This window comes from Bubalus kerabau, chromosome 22, assembly GCF_029407905.1.
Source record: "Bubalus kerabau isolate K-KA32 ecotype Philippines breed swamp buffalo chromosome 22, PCC_UOA_SB_1v2, whole genome shotgun sequence".
NCBI classification, from domain to species: domain Eukaryota; kingdom Metazoa; phylum Chordata; class Mammalia; order Artiodactyla; family Bovidae; genus Bubalus; species Bubalus kerabau.
Genome location: NC_073645.1, coordinates 34,433,371 through 34,459,256, shown reverse-complemented (window position 1 = coordinate 34,459,256; position 25,886 = coordinate 34,433,371). Strand labels below are relative to the sequence as shown.

At 36.7% G+C, this 25,886-nt stretch overlaps 1 long non-coding RNA gene across 8 annotated transcripts in view; it reads left to right on the top strand.

Annotated features, from left to right (window-relative positions):
* The window catches only part of LOC129636460 (uncharacterized), a 365,598-nt gene that overhangs the window by 314,414 nt on the left and 25,298 nt on the right, over positions 1 to 25,886 (top strand). For 6 of the 8 annotated variants that reach the window (XR_008706937.1, XR_008706938.1, XR_008706933.1 and 3 more), the window contains one exon: positions 2,984 to 3,110. The exons of the other annotated variants lie outside the window; for them this stretch is intronic. This is a non-coding gene — a long non-coding RNA (uncharacterized LOC129636460). The remainder of the gene's footprint in view (positions 1 to 2,983; positions 3,111 to 25,886) is intronic. 8 annotated transcript variants of the gene reach the window in all.

The window sequence follows — 25,886 nt, the reverse complement described above, 5'->3', positions numbered from 1 at the left end:
CCATGATCTTCGTTTTCTGAATGTTGAGCTTTAAGCCAACTTTTTCACTCTCCTCTCTCACTTTCAACAAGAGGTTTTTTAGTTCCTCTTCACTTTCTGCCATAAGAGTGATGTCATCTGCATATCTGAGGTTATTGATATTTCTCCCAGCAATCTTGATTCCAGCTTGTGCTTCTTCCAGCCCAGCGTTTCTCATGATGTACTCTGCATATAAGTTAAATAAGCAGGGTGACAATATACAGCCTTGATGTACTCCTTTTCCTATTTGGAACCAGTCTGTTGTTCTATGTCCAGTTCTAACTGTTGCTTCCTGACCTGCATACAGGTTTCTCAAGAGGTAGGTCATAGTTTTCCTAATTTTATATTACTATATTTTGATATCTGTATGATCTGTAGTGTTGTCCCCATTTTCATTTCTGACATTGGCAATTTGTGTTCTCTATTTTTCAAAAAATGTTCTTGCTAGATATCTCTGAATTTTTAAAGTAATTTTAAGAAGGAAAATTTGACTTTGTTAATTTCCTTTATTATTTGTCTATTTTATATTTTATTGATTTATGCTCTTATTGTTTGTTTTCCCCTTCTGCTTATTGTAAGCTTGCTCTAGTTTTTACAACTTCTTGAGGTAGAAACTTAGATAATTAATTTTTAAGCCTTTTTTCTCTTCCAGTATATTTCAAGCTATAAATTCCCTCTAAGCATTGTGCAGTATTGTTCATCCCATGATTTTTGTTGTTGTTTGAAATATTTTCTAATTTCTCTTATTTTTTCTTCTTTGCCCTATATATTACTTACAAATATGTTCCTTGATTTTTAAACATTAGAAGATTTTATAAGATTATTACTAGTGTTGGAGAAGACTCTTGAGAGTCCCTTGACTACAAGGAGATCCAACCAGTCCATTCTGAAGGAGATCAGCCCTGGGATTTCTTTGGAGGGAATGATGCTGAAGCTGAAACTCCAGTACTTTGGCCACCTCATGTGAAGAGTTGACTCATTGGAAAAGACTCTGATGTTGTGAGGGATTGGGGGCAGGAGGAGAAGGGGACGACAGAGGATGAGATGGCTGGATGGCATCACTGACTCGATGGATGTGAGTCTGAGTGAACTCCGGGAGTTGGTGATGGACAGGGAGGCCTGGCGTGCTGCAATTCATGGGGTTGCAAAGAGTCAGACACGACTGAGTGACTGAACTGAACTGAGTAGTTACTAGTTTCTAATTTAATCTTGTTTTGGTCAGAGAATATATTATCTAAGGTTTTGACCTTTGATATTATTGAGATTTATTTTATGGCCCAGAACATGGTCTGTCATGGTGAATGTTCGTGTGTGTTTGAAAAGAATGTGTATTCTGCAGTTGTTGAGTGTGTTCCCCATGACTAGCAGCGAAAGTACAAAAGATCCTTTTAGCTTAGGAAGATTGTTATGAATACTTTTTCATGTCAGTAATTATTAATTAAAATATCCAAAATAGTTTGACACTGATCTGGATCCTAGAACTCTTTAATCTATAGGAATTGACAAGAGGCCAGATGAGAAATTCAGACAAAGCTGTAGTGGGACCTGTGCTGCAGCACAAGGGAGCAAAAACAAGTAACAGGTGCACTTGCTCACTCTTCAGAGAAGGGCCGGCTGGTTCCTTAAATGGCATCATGATAGGGGTGGATCTTTGAACCAGGCCACCCTCTTGGTCGAGCTGTGTGCAGGGATCGAGTACCATACCTGCTTTTGCTCTCAGCACCTCAGAAATGACAAATGATTTGTGGGCTTTCTGTATCTTTCTGTTCGTAACTGCGCGAACTGCATGCGCATGTAGTTATTTTCAGTCCTTTATAGTTTCTCTGTAGTCTGTTGCTTAAGGAGATGTCTGTCCAGGGGCAAGTAGAAGGTTCTAAGTCCTAGGTCCCAGCTGGTCCCAGTTTATCACAACTTTTATTTACCTATATCAATTTCATAAATATTACCAAGTTGATCTTTTGTGCAATTCTACCAGTTTGACTTTGGATTAGCAGGATATCAAAAGACCATTACTCACACCCACATCAATATTTACTATTGTTAAACTTAATATTGACATTCTGATGAGTGACATGAACATATTATTATTCTTTTAATTTCATTTCCCTGGTTATTGGTGAAGCTTAGCACCTTTTCATAGCTTATTAGATACTCAATTTCTGTGAATTGCTTGTTCATATTCCTTGCCCATATTTATTTTGAGCTATTTGATTATATTCTTAATAATTTCTAAAATTTCCTTAGCTCTTCTAGGTATTCTTATAGATACTGCAAAATTTTCTGTTGTTCTGTTGCTTGGCACTTAATCCAGTTAAAGGTGAACTTTTTCAAACTGACAGTTTTAATTTTGATGTCGTCATTTTCATCTGTTTCCTTCTCTGGGAAGTACTTAGTGTTTTTCAAGAATTAAGTAACTACCAGAAATTATTTGAGTGGTCTATATTGTCCTCTATAAAAGTTTTAAAGAATTACTTTTATGTTATAATGTATCTGGATATTATTTTTTTATTTACTCTAAGCGGGATTCTTACTTTTTTTTTTTCCTACTAGAAAGCCATTAAGTAGCCTCTCCATTCCTAATTACCCTCTTTGATTTATGATAGCATCTCTATTATGTACTATGATAGATCTCATAAATGTATAAGTCTGTTCCTAAATTCTTTGTATTCATTTATCATCTAATTTCCATAAGTCTCACATACTTTTCATAATTATGGCATTATAACAACACTTGATATCTGATAGAGAAACATCTTTCTCCTTGTCATTCTTTTATGAAATTGTTTTGGCTAATCCATTCCTCTATTCATATGAAATTTAAAATTTGCATATCATATTTTGTATTGTACTGATTTCAAAGGTTAAATGGAGATTAAAAGACATGTTTAGCATGTAGTGTCTTCATCTTTATAACATACTGTATCTCTCATTTTATTAAAGTTTTCTTTTTATGTCCTTCTATAAGGTTCAGTATGTGGCAACCCACTCCAGTATTCTTGCCTGGAGGATCCCATGGACAGGGAAGCCTGGTGGGCTGCCGTCTATGGGTCGCACAGTTGGACACGACGGAAGCAACTTAATAGCAGCATAAGGTTCAGTAAATTTCCCCATAAAGTTTCTAATTTTTTATTGAATTTATTACTAATTATCTTATAGGTTTTGAATGAAATATTTTCTTCTTTAACATATTATTGAATTTCGTTATCCCTGGTATAGTGGAATGCTAACAATTTCAGTTAATCCCAATGTTTTGAATATTGAAATATAATGTCAAATTATAATATAAATGAATAACAACCCTTTACCTTCTCTATGATCGTGAGTTTTCAGTATTAGGCCCATAGCTTTTTTGAGGAGTGTATTGGTCATAAAAATGAACTATATCAGAGAGAAACTAGTGGTCACTTATATTTCCTCCTCCTATGTACATGTGTTAGCCTTTTTGCAATTTGGTTGAGGTCATGTGACTCCTTCTGGCCAGCAGAATATAAGCAGATGAAATTAATGGAGGCCATTTCCAGGCCTGGCCATAAAGTCACCTTCAGGGTCCTCCTCACTTCCTTTCTCCCTTGCTTATTGGCTGAATACAGAAAATCCAACCAAGCACTTTGAGAAAATCCTACGGGGAGCGTAGAGCCACATGAGGCTAGGGACTTAGTTTCCTGTTTATTTTTCAAACCAGAGCCACCAAGGAGAGTTGCCCAATCTGAGGATTACGATAGTTTTTCTTTGGTAAGCCACTGGGATTCTGAGATTGTTTCAGCAATTGGAGACAACTGTCCTAACTGATATGAAAGCTTTTGACAAACAATTTATCAAAAAACTATATTAAGGAATTCAGATTCTGTCCATGATTAATAGCCCAAACATGAAGAAGAGTGATAAACTGAATAATGAGCTTAGGTTCAGACTCTTGGATGAGAATTGAACAAGAGTACAGTTGCTAAAAAATAGGGGGGCATTCTGAGCTCTCTGGTCTGGTGGATCATCACAGCAATTAGAAAAGGAGAATGATCTTTACTATAGTAGTTCCTTCTCCCCCAAAACCTGGAACTTTGAGGGAGAGGGCATGGCCTAAGAACCATCATATTCCTCTATACCAAGCAGAAAGAAAAACCCCTTTTCTCTATGGGGCATCCCTGGTGGCTCAGATGGTATAAAATCTGCCTGCAGTGCAAGAGATCAGGTTCAACCTCTGGATTGGGAAGATCCCCTGGAATCGGAAATGGCAATCCACTCCAGTATTCTTGCCTGGAGAATCCCATGGACAGAGGAGCCTGGTGGGCTGCAGTCCATAGACTCTCAAAAAGTCAGACACAACTCAGCAACTGACACTTTCATTGTAAGTTAAAATATTGCATTCCATTCAGCAAACATGCACTGACCACCTCTTCTTGTATCACTTTACACACACACATACACACACACACACACACACACCCCAGAATTATTTTCTTTCTCAGAGCTTCAGTTAAACCTTTCTAAGACCCTAGGGAAGATATTCCCAGAGTGTGGTTTTCCTAAAATTGATTTTCTAGACTCTAGTTGTGTAATGAAGAACACATCAGGCCCTGGAGACATTCTTGTCTATATCAGCCAGTACCAAAGCTAATTAATACACTGGAGAGCATTTCTTCTTTAGGAAAATATCAGCCCATCAGTGCAGATAAGAATAGTGATCTTGTGTGTGTAAATTCTAGTCCCATGGAAATACTTAACCTTTCATGGTAAAATTGTTACAAGGAACATTAAGAAGACTGTGTTTTCTCTATCTAAGTTCTTTAAGTGTACATTTGGGTAGAAGAGAAATTGAGAAGAGGATGTGACCTTAGCTAGGCAATGAAGTCATGTCTCATGAGGAGAAAATATGCTTTATTCATACTAATTAACCCGTCTTTGAAAGTCTTGCATCACAAGTAAAAGCCAAACGAATGTTCTGTCTCCTGTAATACTCAGGATTGGCAGTAAAGCAAACATTTTGGTTTCCACAGCATTCTGTTCAGTGCTTTAGAGGTCATTAGGGAGCACATATTATGTAGACAAGACTGAATGATGATGTCCCTATGCCTCAGAGGTGAAAAGAAACAAATTAGTTATTTGGAAAAAAACTTTCAGCATACTGAATATATGTGTACTAACCCACTGTCTGTACTGTGCCTCTTTCTGAAAAGCATTAATAATAAAGTAGTGTGTATAATAAGAGACACTACACTGTTTATACCTGAGCAATCCAATCTATCCTGAAGCAATGATCCAGAGGCAAAAAAAACCTTCCATACACAATATCACCCATTGTAATTAACGTATTTGTGCTCCACGTGTTTATGTACTGTCTGCTTTCACGCCATGCACCGTACCAGGTGCTTGGATTCCATAGTGAGCAAGCAAACTAATGCTAAAGGCTTTCCATGCTGGAAATGTGACAGTTCCAGAGACCCAGACACCCTCCTCTTACAAAGTAACTAAAAAAGTGCCACATAAAATTAAATTTTAAGATAACTGTTTAAATAAATAAGTGAGCCTGGCAGAAAAGTCAGGAAAGGAATGAGATCATCACTTGGTAGAGGTGAGAAAGCAGCAAGTCTGCAGGCTGCCCCGAGGTATATACCAATGCATGTGATAGGTTTTTATTTTTGGTTTTAACAATCTTATTAGCAAGAAACAGGTAACCAAAAAATTGGTCCAGTAAAGGGCATGGAGTCAGATTGGGTATCTTCCTCCATAGGTAAAGTCTGAAACCACAAGAGATGCATGGAAAAACCTAGTTTTTTAAAACCTCTGCCCAACAGAGGCAGAAAGAAGAAATACAGCATTTCCTGTTTTAGTATTAATTTTGACTGGAGGTGAAGAAAAAGTTTTCTTTGAGAATCTGTGGCCTTTGTGTCAGCCCTCGTGTGGGAATGGGGAATGAATTCATCCATTTGGGGCCTGAAAAGCCATAACCTGAGAATTATACTTTATAATAGATGAACATCATACTGTTCCCAGCCATCTGGCAGAAATAAATGTAGATAATCCCTGAAAGAACTAAGAATCCACGAAATTCTTAAAGATTTCTGTAAGTAGAGTTCCAAAAGTAGGAGCTAATAATAATAATACTAAATCCTACACAAAAGGAAACAAGGTATCATGATTGAAAATAATGAAAAGAACTATAACTAGACCCATAAAATTTAATTATTTGGCACAGAAAGTAAAATAAGTGTTTTTAATCTGTTATAGATAAAAATAAAAGAGCAAATAAAAAAACAAGATCAGGAACTAGATATTATTCTTTTGGGACCAGAAAGATTGGGAAAAAAGAACTAACTAGGACTTCTAAAAATAAATGTATGACACTAAAGTGGAATGGTTAAACATCAGATCATACAAAGCTGAAACAAGTCAACTACAGAAGGATATGAAAATCATATAGAATAGAATGTAGATGAAGGAAAAAAACTAAGAAAAATAGATTAAAATACAAGGTGAGTAGAGGGAATAGGTTCAATATACATTCATTAAGGAATCTAGAAAGAGATTATAGAGATTATAAAAGGTCAAAATTTGAGAAATAATGGCTATGAATTTTCCTGAATTATTTAAAGACATAAATACTCAACTTCAGGAATCCCAGTCCATCCCAAGCAGAATAATTAAAACCATGTCCACTTGTAAGCACGTCATCTTTGAGAATTTTGCAACTTAATTATAAAAATAAAAACACATTATAAATGTAGCTTGAGAAAAAGATTAAGTATCTATTAGACTGACAACTAGCTTCAAAGTACTGAGAAAAAAGTAGTGAAAGTGAAAATTTATGATTCTATCCTTGATTGATGTATCCTTTCCAAGCCAGGCTTCAACAGCACGTGAACAGAGAAATTCCAGACGTTCAAGCTCTATTTAGATTTGGGAGAATGGCATTGAAATACGTATAATATCATATATGGAATGAGTTGCCAGTCCAGGTTCGATGCACGATACTGGATGCTTGGGGCTGGTGCACTGGGACGACCCAGAGAGATGGTACGGGGAGGGGGGAGGGAGGAGGGAGGAGGGTTCAGGATGGGAACACATGTATACCTGTGGCTGATTCATTTTGATGTTTGGCAAAACCAATACAATAATGTAAAGTTTAAAAATAAAATAAAATGAAAAAAAAAAAAAAAGAAAAGACAGAGGAACTGGAGATCAAATTGCCAACATCCACTGGATCATAGAAAAAGCAAGAGAATTTCAGAAGAATATCTATGCTAAAGCCTTTGACTGTGTGGGTCACAACAAACTGGAAAATTCTTAAAGAGATGGGAATACCAGACCATCTTACCGGCCTCCTGGGAAACCTGTGTGCAGGTCAAGAAGCATAATTAGAACTGGACATGGAACAATGGACTGGTTCAAAATTGGGAAAGGAGTACGTCAAGACTGTATATTGTTACCCTGCTTATTTAACTTATATGCAGAGTGCATCATGAGAAATCCTGGGCTGGATGAAACACAAGTTGAAATCAAGATTGCCAGGAGAAATATCAATAACCTCAGATATGTGGATGACACCACCCATATGGCAGAAAGCAAAGAGGAACTGAAGAGCCTCTTGATGAAAGTGAAAGAGTAGAGTGAAAAAGCTGGCATAAAACTGAACATTCAAAAAAGGAAGATCATGGCATCCAGTCCCATCACTGCATGGCAAATAGATGGGGAAACAGTGGAAATAGTGGCAGACTCTATTTGGGCTCCAAAATCACTGCAGATGGTGACTGAAGCCATGAAATTAAAAGATGCTTGCTCCTTGGAAGAAAAGCTATGACAAACATAGACAACTTATTAAAAATCAAAGACATTACTTTGGCAACAAAGGTCTGTCTAGTCAAAGCTATGGTTTTTCCACTAGTAATGTATGGATGTGAGTGTTGGACTATAAAGAAGGCTGAGCACTGAAGAATTGATGCTTTTGAACTGTGGTGTTGGGGAAGACTCTTGAGAGTCCCTTGGACTGCAAGGAGATAAAACCAGTCCATCCTAAAGGAAATCAATCCTGAGTATTCGTTGGAAGGATTGATGCTAACGCTGAAGCTTCAATATTTTGGCCACCTGATGGGAAGAGTAGACTATTGGAAAAGACCCTGTTGCTGGAAAGTTTGAAGGCAGGAGGAGAAGAGGATGACAGAGGACAGGACAGTTGGTGACATCACTGACTCAGTGGACATGAGTTTGAGCAAGCTCTGGGAGATGGTGAAGGACAGGGCAGCCTGGAGGGCTATAGTCCATGGTGTCGCAAGAGTCAGACAGGACTGAGCAACTCAACAATGACAGTAATCCTTTTAGAATCAATAATACAATCAAGAAATGTATAGAAAAACTAAAACTGAACTCGTAATAGAACTTTGCCAAAAGGAACCTAGTTCATGTACTTCACGAAGAAGGAAATGATCCCAGACAGAAGGTCTAAGATATAAGGAATGTTGACTGTATTAGAGGATAAACATTCTAATAAACAAAGGAAACACTAAGAATTAAATTAAATAATTCTAATGTTAAATACTGAGAGTTAAGTAAAACAAGCAAAATTAGCATGATGGTATAGTTTGTGTGACACATGATTGGATTTATGTATTCTAAGATTCTTTTATTGTTCAACAGTAAAATGAAGACTTTAAACTTTTAAAAGTTTACAGGACAAAATGAAATTTCTGAGTCATCAAACTCATGCCTTCACAAACAAAACAAGGAAAACAGGAAGAAAAAAAGAAGAGTGAAGGAGCAGGGCAAATAACACAAAACAAATGGCAGAAAACATCTGAATGTAAGACTATAATAAGTGAATATAAATTGAACTCTTCAGTAAGAACACAGAGATTATCAGATAAGATTTAAAAAAATATGGGAATCAATTACATGTTTACAAGAGAAGTAAGGTACATCAAACATCAAACATAAAAAGTACATCAAACACAAAATGATTGACCACAGAATGTAAAGAGAGATAATAGGCCAATACTACTGGAAGGTTACTGTGTCTGTTACTAACAAACAAAATAAACTTCAAAGCAAAAAGCATTGCTATAGATAAAGATAGTCACTATACAATAACAAAAATGTCAATTTACCAGATGCTTTTGAACTGTGGTGTTGGACAAGACTCTTGAGAGTCCCTTGGACTGCAAGGAGGTCCAACCAGTCCATCCTAAAGGAGATCAGTCCTGGGTGTTCATTGGAAGGACTGATGCTGAAGCTGAAACTCCAATACTTTGGCCACCTCATGCGAAGAGTTGACTCATTGGAAAAGACCCTGATGCTGGGAGGGATTGGGGGCAGTAGGAGAAGGGGATGACAGAGGATGAGATGGCTGGATGGCATCACCAACTCGATGGACATGAGTTTGAGTTGGGAGTTGGTGATGGACAGGGAGGCCTGGCGTGCTGTGATTCATGGGGTCACAAAGAGTCGGACATGACTGAGCAACTGAACTGAACTGAACTGAACCAGGAGGTAATACAAGCTAACAACATGGCTTCAAAATATGTAGATTTCAATACCTCTTTCTCTCAATAATTGATGTATCAAGTGCAAAAAATTAGGAAGGATATGGGAGATTTGAATTATATAGTTACTAAGTTTGATCTGATGGACATTTGTAACATATCCACAACAATCAGAGAATGCAATGTTTTTAGCACACAGGAAAGGTTTATGAAATTAACAGCAAATTCCAAAAATGGTGTTCTGGGTACAGTAAGATTTGTTTATTTATTAATGATGCCAAAAATCAAAAATAAAGTAGCATCACTTGGAGATACTAAAAAGAACAAGCTCTAAAAAGGCTCATGGGTCAAAGCAGCAATCACCATGGAAATAGGATCCTGAATGATGTAAAACTTAGTTTGAGGGTTCAGGGAAGACTTCCTGGAGGAAGTGCTTATGTTAGAAAATAAAAAGGCTAATGATTAACATGCTAAAGATTCAGGTTACAAAATTAGAAAAATAACAATAAAATAAGCCTGCAAACGTAGACAAGTAAAAAATATAAAATTGAAAACAAGTAGAATTAATAAAGCTAACAGTCATTTTACAAATTTAAGACTAATGAAATCAACACATATCTAACAAGACTGACCAAGGTAATAATAGAAAAGACATAAAGACTGTTGGGGATGAAAATGAAGACATGACTATGGATAAAGCAGTGATTTAAAAAGATAATAAAAGTATTTTGGAAAATTTTATTCTGATAAATTTGAAAATTTAAATGGAATGAACAAACACCTAGAAAGATATTTAACCATTTGAAATAGTAATTGAATCTTCTCTCAAAGAAAATAGTAGTCGCAAATGCATTCTGTTAAACATTTGAAGGGATTTTATATCAATTGTACTTAAATTCTTCCAAAGATTGGAATGCATGAGGGAGCATTCGTTCTTTTTCTATGAGGTGACCATGACCTCAATACCAAAACCAGAAATAGTTGATAGGAAAGGAAAGGAAAATTACAGGCTCATTTAGCTTATGAACATGCATGAAATATTTTAAACAAAATATTAGCATCCTGAATGTAGCAGCGTACTGAGAAAAATAACAAATGTTGAACACATTGGTCAAATCCTAGAAATGCAAGATTATTTTAATATTAGAGTCTATTAAGATGTGAATTGCTAAATTAGCAGATTAAGGGAAAAAGCCTGTATACTCATCTGAGTAGATATAGCTAAACCATGTGATAATTTCAATATCTGTTTATGATAAAAAATTCTCTGGGAAAACTAAGTGAAAAAGACAATTCCTTAATCTAAAATGTTACTGCCAAAAACCTGCTAGAAGCATCACACTTAGTGGTAAACTTTTAAAGCCTTCCCTTAAAAATTAGGAACAAGAAAAGAATACTTGCCATCACTGTTTCTATTTAAAATATTGCTATAGATCCTAATCAATGCAAAAATGCAAGACAACTTGGTAGTGGGTATATGAACATTCATTTATTATTATATTTTACTATTTACATCTATGTTGTATGTGCTATTTTCAGTGCATAGAAATGCATTGATTGCATTTATATAAAAATAAATGCAAGTGCTTGATAAAGAACAGAAAGGAAGGAAAAGTAAGTGGAAGGAAAGATGTTATCACTCACAGAAATTCTAATACTCTAGCAGGGGATATCAGTGAGTCATTTAGGCACTTGGAATACTGTATACTATACGCCATGACTGGTGGGTTGGTGAATGGGAGCTGATACCTAAGCTCCCATCTGAATATGCCAAAAAAGCTTCCTGCAGGAAGTGATTATCTAAGTTGAGGCTTAGAAGATAAATAAGAATTTTCCAGGCAAAGAGGGAGGGAGATTGAGAAATCAGGTGCTAGTAGGTGGGTTAAAACAATCTGTAAAGGGAGAGAGAATAGAGAATGGGGATCCTCCATGTACATCCTAGCACACCCTGAGCATAGCATTTCAGGTCAGGGCAAGCACGAGAAGAATCTGGAGATGTAAACAAGGGCCATATTGTGAGAAGCTAGATTCATTGACTCTTGTAATATTATCCATATTATAAAATAAAAAGAAAAAATATGAAAATAATCCAAATATCTAGAGATTAGAGATGAACAAATAAAGAATGGGAAATTTGGTTGACTATAGCAAGTATTTTTTAAAAAATGATCATTATGAAGACTTTGTAGGAAACTGAAAGCATCTTTATGATTCTGGTGAAAAAATTCAGAACACTAAATTGTACTTTACCACTCACACTGTAATTATAAGTTTATAAAATATGCATGCATGAAGACAAAGATAGGAGGGAAACATATCAAAAAGAACATTGTGTTAGGAGATGGTAGCGTATGGCTGAGTTTTATTTTCTGTTTTCAAAAATGCTGTTTAATATCTTCTCATTTTAAAAAAAAAACAGTAGTTAAAACAGAGGGACAATATCAGTAACTTCAGTGAGCCCAGGGAATGAGGTTTCGCTCATTATGGAATCTGCAGTGCCTGGCACATAGTGAAGGCTGAATAAATACTTTTAAGATGAATGAAAGATGGACATTGTTCTGAATTATTTTGAAAAATTGCTGGTGGTATTCCAACACGGTGTCAGGTGGGTCAGAACTGGGCTTCAGTACTAAACCAAAGACAGGTAGCAAAACCTGCTTGAATTTGAGTATCTTCAGAATGAACTGAGCTGTTTGACCTTGTATAACCCAAGGCAGATTTGTGAGAAAGAGGAGGCAATGGTTTTCCAACATAAGATCTAGAAATAAGAGTTGAGGTTTCTTCCTTTCTTTTGGAAGGAGGGTATGAAAGAAATGTTGTTTTAGTTGATTTTTTTTTTTTTAATTAGTATCAGTTCAGTTCAGTCGTTCAGTCGTGTCCGACTCTTCGCGACCCCATGAATCGCAGCATGCCAGGCCTCCCTGTCCATCACCAACTCCCAGAGTTCACTAAGACTCAGGTCCATCGAGTCAGTGATGCCATCCAGCCATCTCATCCTCTGTCGTCCCCTTCTCCTCCTGCCCCCAATCCCTCCCAGCATCAGAGTCTTTTCCAATGAGTCAACTCTTCGCATGAGGTAGCCAAAGTACTGGAGTTTCAGCTTCAGCAGTATTCCCTCCAAAGAAATCCCAGGGCTGATCTCCTTCAGAATGGACTGGTTGGATCTCCTTGCAGTCCAAGGGACTCTCAAGAGTCTTCTCCAACACCACAGTACAAAAGAATCAATTCTTCGGCGCTCAGCCTTCTTCACAGTCCAACTCTCACATCCATACATGACCACAGGAAAAACCATAGCCTTGACTAGATGGACCTTTGTTGGCAAAGTAATGTCTCTGCTTTTCAATATGCTATCTAGGTTGGTCATAACTTTCCTTCCAAGAAGTAAGCGTCTTTTAATTTCATGGCTGCAGTCACAATCTGTAGTGATTTTGGAGCCCAAAAAAATAAAGTCTGACACTGTTTCCACTGTGTCCCCATCTATTTCCCATAAAGTGATGGGACTGGATGCCATGATCTTCATTTTCTGAATGTTGAGCTTCAAGCCAACTTTTTCACTCTCCTCTTTCACTTTCATCAAGAGGCTTTTGAGTTTCTCTTCACTTTCTGCCATAAGGGTGGTGTCATTTGCATATCTGAGGTTATTGATATTTCTCCCGGCAATCCTGATTCCGGCTTGTGTTTCTTCTAGTCCAGTGTTTCTCATAATGTACTCTGCATATAAGTTAAATAAACAGGGTGATAATATACAGCCTTGATGTACTCCTTTTCCTATTTGGAACCAGTCTGTTGTTCCGTGTCCAGTTCTAACTGTTGCTTCCTGAAATGCATACAGATTTCTCAAGAGGCAGGTCAGGTGGTTTGGTATTCCCATCTCTTTCAGAATTTTCCACAGTTGATTGTGATCCACACAGTCAAAGGCTTTGGCATAGTCAATAAAGCAAAAGTAGATGTTTTTCTGAAACTTTCTTGCTTTTTCCATGATCTAGAGGATGTTGGCAATTTGATCTCTGGTTCCTCTGCCTTTTCTAAAACCAGCTTGAACATCAGGAAGTTCACAGTTCACGTATTGCTGAAGCCTGGCTTGGAGAATTTTGAGCATTACTTTACTAGTGTGTGAGATGAGTGCAATTGTGCGGTAGATTGAGCATTCTTTGGCATTGCCTTTCTTTGAGATCGGAATGAAAACTGACCTCTTCCAGTCCTGTGGCCACTGCTGAGTTTTCCAAATTTGCTGGCATATTGAGTGCAGCACTTTCACAGCATCATCTTTCAGGATTTGAAATAGCTCAACTGGAATGCCATCACCTCCACTAGCTTTGTTTGTAGTGATGCTTTCTAAGGCCCACTTGACTTCACATTCCAGGAATGTGAAGGAACTCTAGGTCAGTGATCACATCAGGAACTCTAGGTCAGTGATCACATCATCGTGATTATCTTGGTCATGAAGATCTTTTTTGTACAGTTCTTCTGTGTATTCTTGCCACCTCTTCTTAATATCTTCTGCTTCTGTTAGGTCCATACCATTTCTGTCCTTTATCAAGCCCATCTTTGCATGAAATGTCCCCTTGGTATCTCTAATTTTCTTGAAGAGATCTCTAGTCTTTCCCATTCTGTTTTTTTCCTCTATTTCTTTGCCTTGATCGCTGAGGAAGGCTTTCTTATCTCTTCTTGCTATTCTTTGGAACTCTGCATTCAGATGCTTATATCTTTCCTTTTCTCCTTTGCTTTTGACTTCTCTTCTTTTCACAGCTATTTGTAAGGCCTCCCCAGACAGCCATTTTTCTTTTTTGCATTTCTTTTCCATGGGGAATGGTCTTGATCCCTGTCTCCTGTACAATGTCACGAACCTCAGTCCATAGTTCATCAGGCACTCTATCTATCAGATCTAGGCTCTTAAATCTATTTCTCACTTCCACTGTCATACTTGAATGGTCTAGTGGTTTTCCCTACTTTCTTCAATTTAAGTCTGAATTTGGCAATAAGGAGTTCATGATCTGAGCCACAGTCAGCTCCCAGTCTTGTTTTTGTTGACTGTATAGAGCTTCTCCATCTTTGGCTGCAAAGAATATAATCAGTCTGATTTTGGTGTTGACCATCTGGTGATGTCCATGTGTAGAGTCTTCTCTTGTGTTGTTGGAAGAGGGTGTTTGTTATGACCAGTGCGTTCTCTTGGCAAAACTCTGTCTTTGCCCTGCTTCATTCTGTATTCCAAGGCCAAATTTACCTGTTACCCCAGGTGTTTCTTGACTTCCTACTTTTGCATTCCAGTCCCCTATAATGAAAAGGACATCTGTTTTGGGTGTTAGTTCTAAAAGGTCTTGTAAGTCTTCATAGAACCATTCAACTTGAGCTTCTTCAGCGTTACTGGTTGAGGCATAGACTTGGATTACTGTGATATTGAATGGTTTGCCTTGGAAATGAACAGAGATCATTCTGTCGTTTTTGAGATTGCATCCAAGTACTGCATTTCGGACTCTTTTGTTGACCATTATGGCTACTCCATTTCTTCTGAGGGATTCCTGCCTACAATAGTAGATATAATGGCCATCTGAGTTAAATTCACCCATTCCAGTCTTAAATAAATGTACTACATTTTCAAGAGAGTGTCTTTAAATAGAGAAAAATCCACAAAACTACAAGAGATTTTATGTGTTGTGGGTTCTTTTCTAATTTTTTCCACACATATATCATTATCATTATATGCTGTGTGCTCAGTCGTGCCTGACTCTTTGTGATCCCATGGACCATAGCCCACCTGCCTCCCCTGTCCATGGGATTCTCCAGGCAAGAATGCTGGAGTGGGTTGCCATTTCCTTCTCTATCATTGCATATATTTTATTTTTTTATTCTACTTTCCCTACTTAATATTATTTTGTTAGATTCCTTTAATATTTTAAGGTCCAGTTTTCACTTAATAATTTCATAAGTTTCAGCATTTTAAACTTACAATTTTCTTAACCCTCAGTCCTTTGCTGCACATGGAAGTTTTGGCTTTATTGTTTGGAGTTTTCTCTTTTACTACATTTGTTCTTTTCTTCCTTTGAATGATTTTCTTGAGACAGAATTTTAGAGAAGGAAGTTCTAGGTCAACATTTAGAAATACTATTGTGATTTTCATACATGTATCTAAATTCTCCTGCAAAAGAATAATAGGGAGAAAATAAATCTGTTTTCTTGTATATCCTGCTAGAATGGAATGGAGTCCCTCAGTCAGGATTCTAGGATGAGGTGGTCATTCTCAGCACTTTGAGATCTAAATTGTATAGATAAAATCTGATGAAAACTTTTGGGAATAGGTGAAGATAGGTAAAATAATAGCTGTGATAATCTATATTGTTTTTTTCATTCATTTGCTATAAAATATAGTCTGTTAGTATTATACCCATTTTATCAGCCAGTAAACTGAGGCTCATTGGGATTAAATAACTTTCCAAAGAACTAGTAGTGAGGCGCAGCTAGAATTTAAGTCTTCTGATTTCTGGAGCACCGTGTCAAGGTAGCCATTTTTGCAAATTCAATAACTAGACTTTTGTCAAGAAGTTAGAGGTTAAGAGGACCAAGAATAGACTATTTTCTAGTGATATTATCTTGATCCAGTCCCATAAACATTCTGACCTTTAGTTTCTTGAACTGGAAGATGGGGGTGATAATGGGCTGCCCTGGAAGCTCAGATGGTAAAGAATCTACCTACAATACAGGAGACGCAGGTTCGATCCCTGGGTTGGGAAGATCTGCTTTACAATGTCATGAAAAGTAAATGAAGTGATGTATGTATTTGTGTAGCACCTGAACACAGCAACATCTAATGAATGTTTCTGATACACTCAAGGTCCAGACTCTAAACGTGGGTAGTTAAGTTAGCTTGACTAACCATTAACTGTCATCAATGCTTTATTTCAAGTCAACTTTAGGACTTAGGATATACCTTGGAGATTTTTGCAATTATAAGTTTTTATATCTAGAGTCTGCAAATTTTGCATATGTAGTACTTGTCTTCCTTCTGCTCCAACAATATTCTAATTTATTAGAGAACAAACTGTCTCTTTGCAGGGAGCCACAGCTTTTATGCTAGTGGCATGTATTGTTCCTGACCACCGTTTTCGTTCTTTATTTGAGATGCCAACAAGATTTCATTGTTCCCTGTACTTGGCCATCCTGCCTTGTCTATGGCTTCCAGACCTTTGTTGTGTTATGTCACTCTGTGACTGTGGACCAGACATGAGTCATAAAAGCAGTATTGTACTGGAGCTATTCTTCAGCATTTCAGGCTTATTGCTCTGTTTTGGACAGTGATATACTTTGTTTTACAGAGTTCCAATGAATGATTGTGTAAACAGATAATGTTGGTAAAGTGAGCTTATAAGAACCATTCATTAAGTTACACCCTGCAGTTGGGGAGAGCTAAGATTTTCAAATGAAAGAAGTAATCTATTTCTATGTATAATCTATGTTTACGTGGCTTTGTACCTATGATTCAGAAAACTGTCCCAGATGAAAAAGCTATGATGATTTATTTATTAAGCTAACTATATTTTTGTTAACCTCTAATATATTCAGGAACAGAGTGAACTGGATGCTTGAAGTATTTTTCTTTTTGAGTTTAGAGTTTTCTTGTTATAACTGTCTTTTCTATCATGCACATTTCATTTGTAATTGATTTAGCTGGCTACTTTTAAAAATGTCATGTTCAAGTTTGAATTTCAGAGCAAATGAACAACCATTCATTCCTTCCATCATTCATTCCTCTCTTCCTGCCATCATCTTCACACCCACTGCAAGTGCTTTTTATTCCTCCCACTCCATTGAAACGTTTCAAGATCAAGGTCAACTATTTTCTATACGTTGACAAAATTAACAGTTAAGTCTTTGACTTTATCCTACTTGACCTCTAGGCAGTATTACACATGGCTAGTCCTGTCCACCTACTTGAAACATGTTCTTTTCTAGACTTCAAGATACCATTCTTACCTGTGTTTTCTTGTATTTTCATTGTCATCTCTCAGTCTACTTGCTTGGCTACACAGTCTTTGCTGGTTACCAGACATTTGAATAGCAGTACCCAAGGACTTGCTGTGACTGTCTTCTCTCTCTGTTTACACCCACTCCCTAGATGATCTCAACTTCTTTTACAGCTTAAATACCATCTGTTACTGACTCAAAATTCTGTCCAATCTAGTCCTCTCCCTGTGAGCTTGAGCCTTATGGATGCACAAAGCTACTTAATTCCTCTATTTAATACTACAAATAGAATTTTGTTGTCTCTCCATCGAATTAACTACCCTGTTCAGTCTTATAAGCCTTACAAACTCATTAAGTGATATTACCATTCATATTATTCCTTATACCAAACAAACAGAAATTCAGCCTTGGATAATCTCCTTCCCTATAATAACATAACATGATTATTGACTTACTTAATTTTAAATCTGCTGCTGCTGCTGCTAAGTCACTTCAGTCATGTCTGACTCTGTGTGACCCCATAGACGGCAGCCCACCAGGCTCCCCCGTCCCTGGGATTCTCCAGGCATAAACATGAGTGGGTTGCCATTTCCCTCTCCAATGCATGAAAGTGAAAAGTGAAAGTGAAGTCATTCCGTCGTGTCCAACTCCTAGCAACCCCATGGACTGCAGCCTACCAGGCTCCTCCATCCATGGGATATTCCAGGCAAGAGTACTGGAGTGGGGTGCCATTGCCTTCTCCAATTTTAAATCTACCATCTTACTATTCACTTATATTTGTCCGTATCCATTCATTGTATTTGCTCCATCTTTTCTCATTTTATACCTTATTTTGGATCAACTGAATATTTTTTTGTGATTCAATTTTACCTGTTTTATTGGCTTATTACTATTAAGTCTAGCCTCTTATAGTGCTGATTGCATTCACAGTATACATCTTTACTTCACTTCCCCAGTGGCTCAGTGGGTAGAAAATCTTCCTGAAACGCAGGAGACATAGAAGATGCAGGTTCCCAGGTTTAGGAAAATCCCTGGAGGAGGAAATGGTGGCAACCCTCTCTAGTATTCTTGCCTGAAACATCCCATGGACAAAGCAGCCTGGCAGTCTATAGTCCAAAGGGTCTCAAAGAATTGGACAGAACTGAATGACTAAGCACCACCTCTCTTTAACTTATCATTTTACTTTCAAGTAATATTGTACCACTTCACCTATAAGAACTTTATATTAGTGTACTTTCATTTCTCCCTTTCTTGCTTTTATGCTGCTGTTGCCACAAATTTTATTCTAATATGTTATGAACTCCATGCTATATTAATATTTCAAGTAAACTATTATTTTTATTTTTAAATAAGAAAAACTCCTATATTTACCCATGTAGTTGCCATGTCTAATGCTCTTTAATCCTTGGTTTTTGTCCAGATTTCCTCTGATATCATTTTCCTTCTGGCTCACAGACTTTTAAAATCATTCTTATATATACACCTGCTGGTATTAAATATTTTGATTTTTATGTATAAAAAAAGCCTTTATTTTGACCTTGGTTTTGAAAGAATTTTTGCTGGATGTAGAATTCTAGATTGACAGATTGCCCCTCCCCATACTTTAAAGATGGCATTCCACTGTCCTTCTAATTTTGCCAAAGGGAAATCTTTCGTCATTATCTTCATTCCTCTGCAGGTAACATGCATTTTTTTCCTTGTGTCTTTCAAGATTTTCTATTCATTAATAGTTTTGAGCAATGTAATTATGATGTGCCTAAGTGTAATTTTCTTTTGTATTTCTAATCCTTAGGCTTTGTTGCAGATCTGTGAGTTTATTGTTTTCATCAAAATTAGAAAGTTTTCAGCAAATATTTCTTTAAATATTTGACTTTTTTCTTTTGGGGGCATCCAATTGCATGTGCATTTTAGGTTGCCTGAAATTGTCCCACTGCTCACTACTTCTCTTGTTTGTGGGGTTCCCCCCCACCCTACCCCCCCAGCATTTTTCCCTTCTGTGTTTCATTATAAATGATCTTTATTACTAAATCTTTAAATTCACTCATCTTTTTTTTCCAACGTCTGTATGCCATTAATTCTATCCAGTGTATTTTTCCCTCAATGTAATATTTAGTGTTAGAAATTTATTCCAAATCTTGTATCATCCAAGTTTCCACTCAGTATATTAAATCTTTTCTGTTAACTTTTCCAAACATATGAAATGTTTGTGATGTATTGATTTTTCTTCTTATTATGGGTCATATTTTCTGGCTTCTTTGCCTGTTTGGTGTGCTAGAGAGTAAGAATTTTAAGTTATTTAATGCTGAATATTTTTGTGTTACTCTCAATATTCTTGCACTTGTTTTGGGGTGTACTTAATTTACATAGAAAGTTTAGTCCTTTTGAGTTTCCCTTTACAATTTGCTGTCCATGGAATTCTCCAGGCAAGAATACTGTAATGGGTAGCCCATTCCCTTCTCCTAAGAGTTGCTAGCAGGACAGAAATAAAAGTTGTTTCTATGGCTAATTCATCCTGAACCCTGAGGAAAAATATTTTTGAGTACTCCACCCTATGATTTCTGGGGTTTTCCAGTTTAGCTGCTGAGAATAAGAGCTACTCCCAGCTCTATGGCAGCATCAGTTACTATTCCCTCTCCCCTCTGATGGCTCATATAATTCAGCACTCATGATGCTGCCTTTTGGAGTAACAACCCCATGATAGTTTGGTCTACCAGCTCCTAATCCCACCCCTCTGGACTTCATTTCAACTCTTGTTACCCAGTTTTATTTTATCTGAAGTAAGTTTCTTGTAGCTAGCACATAGATGGGTTGTATTTAATACATTCCACTTACCTCTGTATTTTTACATATATTAAATATATATATTTAATACATATATTAAATACATATATTTAATACATATATTAAATACATATTTTACAATACATTTACATATTTGATTTTTATAATTAAACTTATTAATTTTTAATTGAAGGATAATTGCTCTACAATATTGTGTTGGTTTCTGCCAAACATCATCATACATCATTTATTTTAAGTTATTAATTAGTATGCTGGAGCTTAGGCCTGCTATCTTATTATGTATTTGTTTTTTTTGTCATTCCTGTTTATCTTCTCTCATCCTCCTTTGGTTGTTTAAACATCTTCTAGGATTTCATTTTGATTTATGTATAATGTCATAGAGTATATTATTTTATATCTTTTTTATTTATCGCATATATATATGTGTGTGTGTGTGTGTATGAATTATCACTGCCTCCTAGTAGCCATGTTATTCTACTTCATAAAAACTACAGAAACCTCATTTATATATGTTTTTTTACCTACTTTTTAAGTAAAATTTATTTTGAGTATTTTCTCCATGTTTATATTACATCCTGTCAAATGATGTTCTAATTTTTGCTTCAACTATCAGACATGATTTTAAAATCTCATAATAAGATAGTTTGTTTACCTATATTTTACTTATTGCGTTATTTTCCCTTCATTTCTGGAGTTCAGAGCCATCTTCTTTTAGCCATTCTTTAAAGATATACCTGTTGACACAAATTCTATCTTCTTTTTCCCTTTCTTTCAGGTTATCTTTCCTGGAGTAGGAAATGGCAACCCACTCCAGTATTCTTGCCTGGAAAATTTAGTGGACAGAGGAGCCACGTGGTCTACAGTCCATGTGATCACAAATTCTATCTTCTTTTTCCCATTATTTCAGGTTATCTTTCAGTGCAGTTCAATTCAGTAGCTCAGTTGTGTCCGACTCTGCGACCCCATGAATTGCAGCACGCCAGGCCTCCCTATCCATCACTAGCTCCCAGAGTTCACTCAAACTCATGTCCATCAAGTCAGTGATGCCATCCAGCCATCTCATCCTCTGTCGTTCCCTTCTCCTCCTGCCCCCAATCCCTCCCAGTATCAGAGTCTTTTTCAATGAGTCAACTCTTCGCATGAGGTGGCGTAAGTACTGGAGTTTCAGCTGTAGCATCATTCCTTCCAAAGAACACCCAGGACTGATCTCCTTTAGAATGGACTGGTTGGATCTCCTTGCAGTCCAAGGGACTCTCAAGAGTCTTTTCCAACACCACCATTCAAAAGCATCAATTCTTTAGCGCTCAGCTTTCTTCACAGTCCAACTCTCAGGTTATCTTTATTGCCTTTTAATTCATGAACAGTATTTTATTAGCTATAGGGTTCAAGGTTGAAAGTTCTCTTTCAGTCCTTTTGGCCTCCAAGATTTTAGATGAGAAATCTGTTGTCATTTGAATTGGTTTTCCAGTGTACAGAAGGTGTCTTTTCTCTCTAACTGTTTTCAGTATTTTTTCTTTACCTAGATTTCAGCAGTTTAATTACAATGTGTACAATCTTGGATTTCTTTGGGTTTATTCTGTTTGGTGTTCACTTAGCTTACTGAACCTATAGGTTTATGCCTCATCCTAAATTTGGGAAATGTTTAGCTTTTAATATTTCAAGTGTTTTTCAGCCTCAATTTTGTTATACCCTCTGGTGTTCCAATGACATGAAAGTTGGATTTGTATTATTGTTTCACAAATCCATGAAGCAGTGTTTATATTTTTTACAATTTCTTTTCTCTTTGCCATTCACGTGAGTGATTTCTATTGTCCTATTGTATTAATTTAGGCTGCCTAATAGCACACAATGGGTGACTTAAACAAAAGAAATGTATTGTTTCACATATCTGTAGGCTAGAATTCTGGAAATCAAAGTGTTGATAGGGTTGGCTCCTTTTGAGGACTATGAGTTTTTTATAGTGCCTTTTTTTTTTTTTTTTTTTTCATGTTAGAGTTGCTTGGGAACAAATGGTTGTAGATTTGCATGATGTTTTAATGAATGGGCTTCCCTCAGGGCTCAGATGGTAAAGAATCTGCCTGCAATGCAAGAGACTCAAGTTTGATCCCTGGGTCAGGAAGTTCCCCTGGAGAAGGAAATGACTACTCACTCCAGTATTCTTTTGCCTAGAGAACAGCATGGGCAAAGGAGCCTGGCAGGCTATGGGGATTGCAGAGTTGAACACAACTGAGTGACTAACACTCTCTCTCTTTAATGAATAGTTTTTATTGTTGTAGAGTGTAAGGTGTCTTTCCCTTCTTCTTGCATGAAATACATTAATCATTTTATTAAAATGTAGAAATTTTTCTTGCTTAGACAGTGCTGGTGACAAGGCTATTTCTTGTTAGAGCAGAGATGTTTAATTTCTTCTAAACCAAATGGAATTATCAACAAGTTCCTGTTCACACTAATCAATGTGAAAAAAATTTTTTAAATAAGTCCTAAAGCACTAATTAGGTATAAAATCTCTCCCCTGACAACCCCCAACACAAATGGCTCTTGTTTTTAATTTTAACATCATGGAATTGCCTCATCTGCCACTATTTGGAATCTGATCAGGGAGAATGGAATTTGTTTCAAAGGTTATTATTAAAATCACGGGTTTCTAAGATAATAGTTACATGGGTTTTATTTGAAAAAGCAACATGCCAATTTCAAGTGGTATACTTTAATTAGCAAAAATAAAATTTTATATAAAACAATTAACAGACACGTGAGTGCTCTTTCTGTGCCTGCATTCTGATAATCTGTGTGAAATGTGCATAAGGTGAGGTATGTTCCATTGCTCACACCCTGAGTTTGGAGATAAAGAATACACACATGAAATGATTAAGAATTCAGGACACTGATCAGCAGTAAAAAATAGTCCAGCCATGACTTCCCTGGCAGTCCAGTGGTTAAGAATCCACTTTCCAACGCAGGGAACATGAGTCCAATCTCTGTTTGCAGAACTAAGATTCCACATGCCTTGGGGCAACTAAGCTCATATGCCACCACAAAGACCCCATTGCTACAACTAAGACCTGGCCCAGCAAAAATAAATAAATAAATATATATATATATATTTTTTTTTTTTTTTTTTTTAAGTCCAGAGAAGAAATTGCCAACCCGGTTGCCTGGAGTAGTTGAGAAACACTTTTTTATTACATTTTTATCATTATTATTTTATTTTGGCTGCACTGTGTCTTCTCTGCAGTGCCTGGACTATCTAGTTGCTGCCCATGGGCTTAGCTGCCCTGTGTCATGGGGGATTCTAGTTCCCAGACCAGGGATCAAACCCCTGTCCCTTGCATTGAAAGGTGGACTCCCAACCACTAGACCACCACAGAAGTCCCAAGAAAGACTTTTAAGAGTAAAAGAAATATGAGCTGGAATTTGCTAGAAAATGAAATTTGGAATAGCATAAGGAAGAGAAGGAACACCCAAAGGGAGAGATGACAGACCAGACCCAGAAGCGAGAAGGAATTTGGTCAGTGTTTACTAAATAGAGAAGACCAACATGCTAAGGAAGGGATGGGGCTTTAGGGAATAAAGGTAGAGCCAGATCACCAGGATAACACCAGTGGGAAACCTCCTGATGTCCTAAAAGAAACTAATAATCATGCTTGTCAATGGGTATGTGAGTTCTTTCAGGACAAGAGTTGACTTTTGGATTCAGTATCCCCCCATCTAGCCCTCAAAACTTGTGCTGAATGAAGGGATAAATTTAAAGAACAATGGAAAATTTAAGTTTAGTCATTTCTTCATAATCATCATTGTCCTCTTCCACCTCCTCCTCTATCTTTTCTACATGTTCTATTTCTAACTGTATGGAGGCCAACCTTCCCCACGTTTACATTGTACTGTGTGTGCAAAGTTCCTGTTAAGTGAGCCAAGCTCATTCATGTGAGGATTTTGAGTCAAAAGTTTTCTTTTACAATTCTAAAATGAGTTAATATTTTTCTTCCCTATGACTCATTTCCATGGTAATTTTCATTTTGTCTCATTGTTTTATGGAAAATCTTTGCTCTGAAAACCCTGTTCTGAAATAGATTTTTTTTTTTTTAATTATAAGGTTATTACTTAGAGTTTTAGGTTCACAGAAAGCTGAGTGGAAAGTACAGAGTGTCCACATATACCCCTCCCACACACACTCAAAACTTCCTCCACCATCAGTATCCCACATCTGAGAGGCATATATCTGTTACAATGGATGAACATTCATTGACATATCCTAAACACCCAGAGCCCACTTTAGGTTCAGTCTTGGTGTTGTATGTTCTCTGTGTTATGAGAAATGAACAATGACATGTAGTCTTTATTTTGGAATCATACCAAACAATTTCACTGCCCTAAAAAAACCACCACCACCAATTCTTTCTTCTCTCCCCAAGCACCTGGCAGCCATTGATCTTTTTTACTGCCTCTGTAATTTTGCCTTTTCCAGAATGTCATATTGTTGGAAGCATATGGGATGTAGCCATTTCACTTAGTAATATCCATTTAAGCTTCTTTCATGTCTTTCTGTGGCTTCCTAGCTCATACCTTCTTAACACTAAATATTTCATTGTCAGGCTATGCCAAAGTGTATTTACCCATTCACCTTTGAAAACCATTTACTTCCAAGTTTTGATCATTATGAATAAAGCTACTAACACATAGGTGTAAAGACTTTTGTGTGGACATGTTTTCAACTCTGGGTAAATAGAGTGTGATTGCTGGATTGTATAGTAAGAGTGTGTTCAGTTTTATAAGAAAATGCCAAACTATCTTCCAAAGTAGATGTACCATATTGCATTCCCTCCATCAATAAATGAGAATCTTTTTCATCAAAATATTTTAGTATTTTAAAAAACTGAGGGAGGACAGGGAACCCCTTTTTTAAAAAAAAAATCACTTTTAAAAGCTAAAAGTTACTTGAAGTTAAAGACAAGGCATAATTTATCTTCCTAATCTTACAGCCTGCCAAGCTCTTGGTGGTTGATGAGATTTACCTATTTGAATTCTTTTATTTCCTTTGTAGTATTTTTTTTTCCCTTAGGCAGTATTGCCAGTTGATTGGCTCAGTGTTCAGTGCTGCTAAGTCATAAATGCCTGTTTGTTTTTCCTTCAGCTATGTTACCTCCTTGCTGGTTCTACCTATCTGAATAAGAAGTTGATTCAGTCGGTGTAGTCAACTCCCACTCAAATTAATTAATTGGAATTTGCATCAATAAAACATGTATTAGGCAGCAACAGCCAGATCCAGCCACAGACAGGAACCTGAGATGAAAGGAATAATGGTATTTCTCTTAGTTCAGTGTAGAACTAGCATAATGCTGTGGAAGATGAAAGCCATTATCACACCATTATTGATATCAATCATTGTTTTGGAAGTAAATCTAATATTCACTTTTAATTCAAAATAATTGCTTTGGGCAAGTTTATTTTCTACCTAGTCACATAGGCTCAGCTTGTTTCATCTGCTGCTGCCATAGGAGCAAATAGATTAATACAGTTGTCTGGGCATGGTGCAAATGATTTCTTTGATGTATTGTTTTTCACTTGAGAATGGAAAATTTGTCAAATTAAAGGATGAGAATTCTCCCACCAACTTTAAATATTATAATTTTGACACTACAC